This window comes from Pogona vitticeps, chromosome 3 (genome assembly GCF_051106095.1).
Source record: "Pogona vitticeps strain Pit_001003342236 chromosome 3, PviZW2.1, whole genome shotgun sequence".
Taxonomy (NCBI): Eukaryota; Metazoa; Chordata; class Lepidosauria; order Squamata; family Agamidae; genus Pogona; species Pogona vitticeps.
Window position 1 is genome coordinate 57,231,064 of NC_135785.1, and position 12,033 is coordinate 57,243,096.

A 12,033-nucleotide genomic window follows, 5' to 3' on the forward strand; every position below is an offset into this window, starting at 1 on the left:
CACATGTTATGGTGCATACTTTTTCTTTCCTTTTCGGCTTTTAAAGATTTTCTATGATTACAGTTGGATGTGCAGTAACTGATTCTATTTGGTTTTGAGAATTCTTTTGGAAACACTCTGAAATGTTCTTGATTCTTCAGCATATGGGCTGACTTACCTTAGGATTGATTTGTCTACTCCTCAGGCACGATAGATTTCCCATTTTCCTTTTTAAAAACTACAACAATATTTGGCCTGCAGTCCCATATATGCTTTGTTTCGGTGAGGTCATGCAAGATTGATTGATTAAATGATTGATTGATTTGCTGCCTTTCCCCTACAGGATCTTCCTCCTGTAGCTATGGGTTCCTGTTTGTAGATAAATTGAATATTAGCTATTTTATATGTATTGTCTAAATTTGTTTTATCAGTTCTCTGGCACTATGTTAAAGCACTTCCACAGATCTTGTTACTATAGTGTGCTGTGGTGGTGGTAGTGGAGGTTGTTGATTATGATTATTAAAATTACAATTATCTTTGCAATTACAGTGGTGCCTCGCTCGCTAAAAGCTAATGCGATCGCTCAACGTTTTTTAGATAGGGCAAAATTCACTTTGCGAGGATCGGTAAGCGTTTCGCTTACCGATCTTCGCAAAACGAAGCCCCGACGATCAGCTGTTCAGCGGCCAAAATGGGCGCCGGAAGCCTGGAAATGGCCCAAAATGGCCACGCGCAGCGTTTTCGCGCCCTCGTTAAGCGAGGGGAGGGCGCGAAAATGGCTGCCGGCCATTAAGAAGCATCGCTGAACGGTGAGTATTCGGCCCATTTGGAACGCATTAAACCATGTTTAATGGGTTCCAATGGAATTCCCTGCCCCGTTCAACGATGCTTCAGCATAGCGAAGGTTAATCCGGAACGGATTAACCTCGCTATGCGAGGCACCACTGTATTGGATTGATTGCAAGATAAGCAGATGTATATTCATAACTGCCTGCGTGATAGTCTTGAATCACCCCAATCCTTACCTTGAGAACCATTCAAGAGTCTCTGCTTAGATCATTAGGCTAGGGAAATTGGGGACGTGGGGTGGGGAGGGGTTATTGATAGAGCATATGAACATTTCATTTGACAGTTAACCTCCACTGCCCCCAGTGTCTATTATTCCTTATATTCCATGTTATGAAGGCAATGGATTGCAATAAAAATGCACAGCATAATCTCCTAGATCTTTATTTCACTTCAGAAAACTTTACTACTCTGCAAAACGTAGGCGTACAGGACCCAGGTTCTCAGCTTGCTCTTATTTTCCTCCTACTGAGAAGGTTTTGCCTGCATTGGTTTTAAAAAAAATGGTTCTTCATCATGGTCTTCTGTGAATGCACACAAAAAGGGTTAAATCAGCGCCAGCGATGATCTTCTCAGAATGTTCTAGAGCTTGAATAAAAGAGAAACAAAGTTGTAGGTCACTCATACTGTGCATGCTCCTCCCACCCCCTCCTCAGTTCCATTTCTCCGCCGTGCGAACTGGTTCTTTTCGGCTAGAGCTCTGATTATTTGCTATATTTTTCGGATTTTTTTGGCTTTTTTGACCCTCTGCAAGGCTACCTGACTACTCTATTCTCTCCTATCCTGACGCGGCTTGGCTTGTGGACGTTGAAACTGCTTTTTCCCTTTACTTCGGCGACATCGGTTTTTTCCCGCCCAAATCAACGGTCTCCCGTTGAGAGACGTCTTTTCGCTTTCGGCTTATGTCCCCCTCCGGTCCGTTTAGCTGGTGCATAAGCTGTGATAGAAAGCTTCCTTTCCAGGATAGACACGACAAGTGTCTTTTTTGTTTGGAGGAGACCCATTCACCCCAGGATTGTCGACATTGTAGGGCTTTCACTAAACCAGCCCTCCGTGCTCGCCAGCAGCGCTTGAAATTCCATCTCTGGAACGCTGCTTTGGCCGCGTCAAAACCGTCTCCTGTGGAGCTTCCCGGTTCTGTCCCTTCACCATCTACTTCAAGTAGTCTGGCTCAACCGTCGGTCGCTAAGGCTGCTAAGAAGTCTATGGACAAACCTTCTAAGAAGCTGCCTTCTTCTAAAAAGCCGCCCTCTTCTAAATCGGCTGCGACCAAACCTGCAAAGCAGACAAAAAAGAGATCTGCTAAGGAGTTGGGAGCGATAGAGGAGCTACCTTCTGTCTCTGCCTCCCTACTTTCCCCTACTTTGGAGGAACCCTCGCAGGAAAGAGAGTCCTTGTTCGAGGTACCGGCTTCTCTACCTATCGGACAGCCTGAGCTGCCTCATGTTTCGGGGAACCTATCCCCAACACCGAATCAGCTTGCTCTTGCCACAGCAAGCTTGGTGTCTTCACCCAGCAGCCCTGATTCTATCGAGCGGGCATCTTCGGCTCATTCCTCCTCTTCGGTGCCTTCGAGACCGGCATCCCCGCCGAGGAAGCGGTCTCGCAAAACTAAGCATGTTTCCAAGCACCGACATCGATCGCCTCATCGCCATTCTCGGCGCCGGTATAGGTCGTCATCGGATGACTCTTCATCATCATCCTCCCGGCCAAGGAGGCATCGGCGTTGACGTCGACGGAGGTACACCTCTACCTCGTCCTCGACCTCGCAAGACAGGCGTCGACGCCGAAGGAAGGCAAAGTGCATCTATGCCTCCTCCTCTTCGTCTTCGCCTCCACCAAAGAAACATTGACGTCGTCGCCACTTCAACGTCGATAAGCCTGCTGGACCTGCCCAACTTGTCGACCAGCCTAAGGGTGTTCCTGCGCCTGTTTCCTTGCTGACATCTTCCACACTTGCTCCTCAGCAGCCTACTACGACTGAGTTGAGACCTGAGCCTAGATCTCGTAAAAGAAGGCATTCCCCCTTATCAGAGGAAGATGCTCCTTTTTCTGACAGTTTTTCTGACTCTGAGGATGATCCGCCTCCTCAGGTGGACAAGGATGATTTACCTATGGCTGAAGTTGTGGGGTCCGACACAGATGACCCCCATACCTCCTCACCATCAGAGGACTTTTCCTCCTATTCACAAATGCTTGCAAGGCTGGCTAAAATCCTTAAGTTGCAGATGGATACACCAACTCCTCCAGAGGAAGATCTTATATTTGGAGATATTAATAGCGAACGGTCTCCACCCCCCACTCTCTCTTACCTTTCGGTTCTTACCAGTATTATTAAGGACTTTTGGGATCAACCTTCCACAACACCGTCACTGTCTAGGCGTACGGAAAACCTTTATCGTGTGTCTGGGGATGATTCTAAGTTTCTCCTTAAACATCCAGTACCAAATTCCTTAATCGTGGAAACTAGCTGCACCAGACCAACAGGGAAGTCGCATGTCACTCCCATAAATAAGGAAGGGAAGAAACTGGAGATACTTGGCAGAAAGATTTATTCTCTGATCTCTTTTATTCTCAGGGTGGCTAACTACCAGACTGCTTTTGGAGCGTACCAAAAGCAGTTATGGCTCAAGATTTTGCCAGGGCTACGGATGATACCTGAGGATGTCAGGCAAGGCTTTCTCAACACTTATGAGGAAGCTCAGACTGTTTCAAAATATCTTCGTATAGCTACAAGGCATTCTGTAGAGGCCGCAGCTAGAATCTTAATGTCTGCTGTTACTCTTCGTCGACACGCTTGGTTAAGAGCTGCCAACATTCTTGACGATGTGAAGGCGAAAGTAGAAAATTTACCGTTTGATGCGTCTGGTCTTTTTAGTGAAAAGACAGATTCTCACCTCAAAGAATTGCACAAGGCGAAAAGGACTGCCAAGTCCTATTATATACAACCTCAACCAAAATACAATAGGTACCAGTGGAAGAAGCCTTACAACCAATATACTCAGGGTTCTCAATATAAACAATTCAAGACACAGTCCCAGGCTCAATCGTCCAATACTGCTTCTTCTTCTAATACTTACCACTCTCAACTTTCCCAGTGAGGTCACGGTTTCAAACAACCTGCCAAGAAATCAAAACAGTACCTTTGACCCAGTCATCTTCGCTCCTCTCAATCATGCAACAAGCCTTTCACCGTACCTCGAAAATTGGTCCGTTATTACAAAAGACACTTGGGCACTAAACATTGTTCAGTACGGATATCTGCTGGAGTTTATCGAATATCCTCCTCTAGGGCAGGTTCTCTCTACATCATCCGATCCTGCCCTAGAAGAAGAAGTTCGTTCTCTTTTGCAAAAACGAGCCATTCAAAGGGTACCGTTAAGAGATATCAAAAACGGCTTCTATTCAAGGTATTTTGCCGTCCCCAAGAAAGACGGAGGCATCAGGCCAATTTTGGACTTAAGAATGCTGAATACTTACCTGTGCCCACGGACGTTCCAGATGGTCACTCTAGAGCAGATAATTCACCTGTTGAGAAAAGACAATTGGTTTCTTGTCATAGATTTAAAGGACGCGTATTCTCATATCACGATCCACCCTTATCATCGCAAATATCTCAGGTTCCTGTTCCAGGATTCCATTCACCAGTTCCTCGCTCTCCCGTTCGGCTTAGCCACGGCTCCCAGGACTTTTACAAAATGCATGGCTCCGGTGGCAGCTTACCTCCGTCTCAACGAGATCCAGGTGTTCCCGTACATAGACGATTGGTTAGTGGTCTCCAGGTCCCGCCGTCGTGCCCTGAAAGACAAAGCATATGTCCTTCATGTTCTACACAATCTCAGCCTCACAGTCAACTTAAAGAAGTCCCATTTACTTCCGTCTCGGATCGTCAATTACATTGGAGCCAAAATAGATGCAAGGAAGGGGCGCATCTTTCTTCCAGCAGAAAGGATACGGAAGATACGCAAAGCGGTGCGGAAATTTCGCCCAGGGACCAGCGTGACAGCAAAGCATGCTCAGCATCTTCTCGGGCTCATGGCGTCAACAACGCCAGGGCTGGCTCACGCTCGGCTGAAGCTCAGATCCCTTCAGGTCTGGTTCTTGTCCCTATTCAACACAGAGACAGATCATCACACAAGCGACTTCCTGTCACCCAAGAGCTTGCTTCGCAGCTTCGGTGGTGGACCTATCCCCCACATCTAAAAATAGGGAGACCTTTTCGGCAGCTTCAGCTGACTGTACAAGTGACCACAGATGCGAGCCCTGTAGGTTGGGGTGCGCATTGTGGCCAGCACAAAATTCATGCTCTGTGGAGGGCAGAGGAGCGAGCGCTTCACATCAATCATTTAGAGGCTCTTGCCATCCTCAAGGTGTTCAAAGCGTTCTTGCCTCTAGTACAGGGCCGTGGTGTTCAGGTAGTCACGGACAACACCACGGCCATGTATTACGTGAACAAACAAGGAGGCACGCGCTCAAAGTCCCTGTTACTACTCACCGTGATACTTTGGGAATGGTGCTATCGGCATCATGTGTTTCCTGTGGCGGTGCATATTGCGACAGAGGAAAACACAATAGCGGACGAATTGAGCCGCCGCACCGCGCAAACACACGAGTGGCAACTCGATGACAACGTATTCCAGTTCCTGTGTCGCCGCTGGGGCACCCCGGTCATGGATGTGTTTGCTACCCCTCACAACAAGAAGTGTCTTTATGCATCCAGGGCAGGAAGAGGAGTCGGGTCCTCAGGGGATGCTTTCATGGTAAATTGGGCCATAGGTCTAGTTTACCTCTTCCTGCTGTTTCCGTTGGTGCAGAGGACCTTGCTCAAAATTTGGTACGAAGCTGTAGAGGCGATCCTTATAGCACCTTTTTGGCCTCGCCAGCCATGGTTCCACACATTGATGACAATATCTGACAAGTTTGTTCGGCTCCCTCTTCTTCCTCAACTTCTGACACAAGACACAGGCAAGATACTTCACCCGGACTTGGACACTCTGCAGCTGACCGCGTGGAAGATATCCCGCAGATCAAGGAGGTTTTAGCCATGTCTAAAAAGCCATCCACCACAAAACTGTATAGTTATAAGTGGAGAGATTTTTTTGAAATTTACAGATTCTAGAGGACTATCCGCATCTCCAGTCAGTCTATCTACGCTGTTGCAGTTCCTTCGTTATCTTTTCGACTTTAACCTTTCTGTGTCTACTTTGAAGGTTTATATAGCGGCGATTGTTTCTTTTCAGCCACCTGGTTCGTCGGCTTCTCGTCTTTTCTCACACCCCACTGTTAAAGACTTTTTGAAGGGTGTAGTAAATCTTCGGCCTCCAACTAAATTACCTGTACCTCAGTGGTCTCTACAGTTAGTGCTGCACGCCCTCATGAGGCCCCCCTTTGAGCCTATGGCTACGTGTGATTTAAAATTTTTGTCTCTCAAGTCCCTTTTCTTGGTAGCCATTACCTCTGCCCGTAGGGCTAGCGAATTGGCTGCACTTAGAGTGGACCAACCTTTTCTTCAATTTTTTAAGGAGAAGGTCGTTTTGCATACCGATGTGTCCTTTCTCCCCAAGATTGTTTCTGAATTCCATCTGAACCGCTTATTTTGCCTACATTGTTTGCAAATCCTACTAATGATACCGAGCGCATGCTCCACATGTTGGACGTCAGGAGAGCCCTTGCTTTTTATGTCTCCAGAACAAAGCAATTCCGTTTATCCAATGGACTCTTTCTTTGCTATTTTGGTTGTAAGAAGGGGTTACCAGCATCACCGTCGACCTTGTCGAGATGGCTCGTTTCCACAATCTCACTGTCCTATGAGCTCCTGCACAGGGATCCTCCTGATGGACTTCGAGCTCACTCTACCAGGGCAGTGGCCTCATCAACTGCTCTCCTGCGTGGCATTGATGTCCCTGATATCTGCCGGACTGCCACATGGTCTAACGTCTCTACATTCATTACCCATTACAGACTGGACCTGAGGGCTCGGAAAGAGGCATCCTTCGGGAGAGCGGTGTTAACATCTGTCCTCCAGTGACGTCCCTCCGTCCGGTGACTCCACCTTGCTTGACAGTCTTTAACCTTACTGTAATTTGAATTTGGTTAATACCATCTATATCTACATCTATATCTACATATTTCTACCTCTACATCTATAAGTAGCTATGTGCCATCAAGTCAGAACTAACTTATAGTGACTCTAACAGGGCTTTGAAGATAAGCGATAACAATTGAGTTTCCATAGCCAAGTGGGGATTTGAACCCTGGTCTCCAGAGTCTTAGTTTGCCACTCTATCCACTAAACCAAGTTGGGACCTTTATTTATATCTATATTGCATATATAACACACACACACACACACACACACACAAACACACACAGAAAGAGAGAGGGGGCTTAATATATAGAAAACATTTTAGTAAGGAATTTTTACTCAGAAGTGTATCATAATTTTTCTTAACATTTCTCTTAAATATGTGCACATTGAAATATACTTTGCCTTTTCTGTTCCCCTCCGTTATTGCTTGAAGTGGTGGGTGTGGCAGCATCCCTGATGGAATATTCCACTTGGAGAGAATGGCTATGCTCAAACCCAGGCACAAACATGCTTTTTGGAAAGAACCTGCCCTGCCACATTACTTACATATCCTTACATCTTACAGTGGGGCCACTGAAAAGGCACTGGCCAGTACAACCAGCCAGCTATAAAAGGTCTGAAATGAGTAGAGCCCTGTTGTGCCACCAAAACTCAGTTTCTGCTGGTGCAACCTGGCCAATCTCAGATTAGCTGGGGAAAGTTGCTATGCTGGCCTCAGTCAAGTGGCAGGACCCCCCACAGACACCTTGCAAAAAAAGGGGGGGCAAAGGAGTGGAAGAGCATCTTACACCAGAACCAAACCCTTCTCTGTCTAGATCAGTGGTTCTTAACCTTTTTGAAAGAAACGCCCCCTTGAGACATTGAGGAAGTTATCATCGCCCCCCTCCCCGCAGTGATGATATTGTTCTTATTTATTTATTTATTTATTTATTTATTTATTTATTTATTTATTTATTTATTTATTTATTTATTACACTTAAATCCAATGACCCCTGAAAACAAAATTCAATTCCAAGAAAATGAAATGCCCCCAAAAAGTAACATTTAATGATTTAGTTGCAAGCGAATTTTAAGACGCAAAAAGAAATATAAAAAGGGCATAAAAACAAACCACAATACAGGAACTAAAAATTTCAAGACGAAAACTCTGAAACTAAATTAAGATTGGAGGCAAATATATATTCATGCACACTGTAAAAAGGCTGCAGCCATCTTAGCAGGTTTGGCTTGCTCCAGCGCTCCCCTATCGCCCCCCTTCTGCTCCAGCGCCCCCACGCCACCCCTTTTCGTTCTACCGCCCCCCTGAAAAATGAAATCGCCCCCTGGGGGGCATTATAGCCCACGTTAAGAACCACTGGTCTAGATTCACAGCCACTATACCAACACAAACCTAGGTGAGGTTAATTTCCAGGCCTGAGCATCTTTGGCCTATCCATGGAACAATGGCTAAATATGCTGTAGTTTAGTTCTTTGCTGGGTTGGGCAAAAATTATTTAATAATTTCAGCCTCACAAATTCTAATCTAAATTGTTCTTTTTTAAAAAAAATAGTGTGAAATGTAACTCTTATTTATAAAAGGGAAAGATCTGTTTTTCCCAAGCCATATTTTATGCTTCATTAAATTGACTCGTTTAATTTCCTTGCCAGAAAAACATATGATATGTTTCTTGTTGTCCCACGCTAATGTGGATTTTTCTTCATTGATATTATCTGCTGCTTAAAATGATGTTTTACTAACAAATTCTTTTCTTATATCCCCTCCCCCGCTCTGCATCCCCAGGAGGATTTAAAAAAAAAAAACTTATAAACTGAGGAGCCCACAATGTTTTTATCATTCAAATATGTCTGTCTTTTTCAGCTACAGAAGCTTTTCTCCCTAGAAATTGCATTGGTGACAATAATAACTGCCTGAAGCCTTTTTCCCTTCTTCTCCTTTTCTCCATGGACAACCATGCTAGCCAAGAAAATAAACAAATGAGGCATCCTGTGTAGAAAAAGCCATTATGTAGAGGGAAGCAATAATCATTTAGATATGCACATAAAAGGGAATAGGTTGTAGCAACAGTATAATTGCTTAATTTATATTATGCAGTAGGATTATCTCTTTGCATTGACAAAATAAGCTTTTAGTTGTAGCCCAGCCGGTTGCTGATTAGCAATGGGCAAGGCAGCTTCCAAAATCGAAAGAGAATACCCAGAAAAATGAAGCATGGCCATCTGTCCATTACAGGTCCTTCTGCTACTTTACAACTTCCATACCACCTGCCCTCTGTTACAATACTGACTCCGAACCTGAAGAGCAAGTGAATTATTCCCAGAGTCCCTTGCACACAAGGTCTTATGAACGTAGTTTGCAACAATTAATTATGCCCCATTGCTACCTGCTGAGGTATTATTCTAATTTGAAATGTTGCTGATTGCAAGAAAGAGAAGTGTTGTGTTGCCACATTTATGGCAGACATGAAAACAGGAGGCTGCGTGATATGACGGTGAGTTCTGTCTGCTGCAAGCAATCAGCTGTGACTTTGGATGGAGCAGGATCTGGGTGTGTAAACTGCAGAAATACAAGGTCAAAAATATACTGGAGTCTTGTACCACCATAAAGACAAGATTTACTGGGGCTTCAGCTTTCATGGAGCAGCATCCATCAACTTTGTGGGAGGACCTCATGGCTACTTTACTGGGAGATCAAGCAAAGGAGCATTCAATTCCACGAGAACAGGAAGAGGCAAAGTGTGGCCTTGGAGGGGCATTCAGCCTGAAGGCTGTTTTTGCAGACCCTCATCCCATTAGAATCTTATGCTCAGAAACAGGTTTGGTCCTGAAGAAGTCTCTAAGCAGAGAATTGGTCCCCGAACCTGCCAAAGATGCTCCAGCCTGCACTAACAAGATAAACAATGCTAGAAGTTCCCTCCCTAGAGCTTTTACCCTCCCCTGCAAAGGGAACAGTAAATTAAATTATCCACTGCACATTCATTTCTGTTATTGTCATAAAGAGTCTCAGACTTTCAGATAAAGCGGATCTGCCTGGTGCTTGATAACTAGGATAGCTACTCAATTAAAACAATCTTAGTCAATTAATCATACCAATTGATTATATTTGCATATTAATAAATGCAATACATTTTTGAAGGGAGCCCACTTTGTTTTTAACTAACAGACGGAACAACCTTTGCTGTTGTGTACTTCACTGAATTAGAGAGCTATAACATTTAGCTAGTAGTGAGGAGGTGCCACAGTATGGGACACTGTAAAGGCCCTCTCTGATCTCCCAGGAAGTGCAATGTAAGAAGAAGAACTTGTTTCTTTTCTGCACTGAAGAGAATCCTTAGATGCCATATGCAACTTGCTGCTGCTCTGTGGTGATGCATGCCCTGGAAATAAGTACGAAACTGCTAAACTAATTATACCTTTGCTTGCATGCTGGGCTGCCTGACTATTTTTAAGGCTGTGCTTTCCCCTCCCCTTTATAATGGTCAAAAGGCAGACTACTCATAAGAAAGAGAGTCCAAATCTAGAAACTTATTACGGCAGAGATTTTGCAGCATTGTGTTGCATCACCCCTCCTCAGATATTCAAAGTTTATTTCTCCAGGCATTTATTCTGGGGATTTAGTTATTCCTTTGGGAATGGTAACACTCCGACACTTAAAGGTTACACTCAATTGAATTGATATATGCAGTGATGCTCTGGTTGTATCCACCCAAAGTTGTTGTGTTCTTCCCACTTCAAAAGAAATAAACAAGGCATTTGCAGTGAAAGCGGAAACCATTGGGGGCATATGTCACTAATGTTTTTATTATCTTGTTGCAGCAGGCATATGCACTCGTACCCTTCATTATTTTTCATGTTTTTCACATATTTACCTTAGATTTAAAGTTTTTTTTATTCTGAATTACACTAGAGAAGGCATATGAAGAACATTAAAAAAACATCTTTAGTGATTTTCCATATTTTGCCACCCTGGGACTCCTCAATGAAATGCTTAGGCATGTGGTCAAACACCGCTGAGATTTCCCAGCTTCCTGCAAATGAGACCCACTGACACATTTTTCCCATTTATTTTGGCTATTTTTCACAAAGTTGTGCTCAAAATCCTACAAGCTAGGCTTCAGCAGTATGTGGACTGAGAACTCCCAGAAGTACAAGCTGGATTTTGAAGGGGCAGAGGAACTAGAGACCAAAATTGCTAACATGCCCTGGATTATAGAGAAAGCCAGAGAGTTCCAGAAAAATATCTACTTCTGCTTCCTTGACTACGCAAAAGCCTTTGACTGTGTGGACCACAGCAAACTATGGCAAGTCCTTAAAGAAATGGGAATGCTTGACCACCTTATCTATCTCCTTAGAAATCTGTATGTGGGACAGAAAGCAGGAATTAGAACTGGATATGGAACAACTGACTGGTTCAAAATTGAGAAAGGAGTACGACAAGGCTATATATTGTTTCCCTGCTTATTTAACTTATATGCAGAATACATCATGAAAAAGGCTGGATTGCCAGAAGAAATATCAACAACCTCAGATATGCAGATGATACCACTCTGATGGCAGAAAGTGAGGAGGAATTAAAGAACCCATTAATGAGGGTGAAAGAGGAGAGCGCAAAAAATTGTCTGAAGCTCAACATCAAAAAAACTAAGATCATGGCCACTGGTCCCATCACCTCCTGGGAAATTGAAGGGGAAGATATGGAGGCAGTGACAGATTTTACTTTCTTGGGCTCCATGATCACTGCAGATGGTGATAGCAGCCACAAAATTAAAAGACTCCTGCTTCTTGGGAGGAAAGCGATGACAAAACCTAGACAGTATCTTAAAAAGCAGAGATATCACCTTGCCAACAAAAGTCCGCACAGTCAAAGCTATAGTTTTCCCTGTAGTGATGTATGGAAGTGGGAGCTGGACCATAAAAAAGGCTGACTGTTGAAGAACTGATGCTTTTGAATTGTGGTGCTGGAGGAGGCTCTTGAGAGTCCCCTGGACTGCAAGGAGATCAAACCTATCCATTCTGAAGGAAATCAACCCAGAGTGCTCACTGGAGGGACAGATCCATCGCATGAGAAGAGAAGACTCCCTGGAAAAGACCCTGATGTTGGGAAAGTGTGAGGGCAAGAGGAG

The 12,033-nt window shown here is 44.4% G+C and overlaps 1 long non-coding RNA gene across 1 annotated transcript; it reads right to left on the reverse strand.

Moving 5' to 3' along the window:
- Positions 1-796: 796 nt before the first annotated feature.
- On the reverse strand, positions 797-4,618 carry LOC140705508 (uncharacterized). The gene is made up of 4 exons (XR_012084902.2): positions 4,549-4,618; positions 4,306-4,353; positions 2,041-2,100; positions 797-1,413 (listed from the first exon to the last, which is right to left on the reverse strand). It is a non-coding gene; the product is annotated as an uncharacterized LOC140705508 (long non-coding RNA).
- Positions 4,619-12,033: the final 7,415 nt, after the last annotated feature.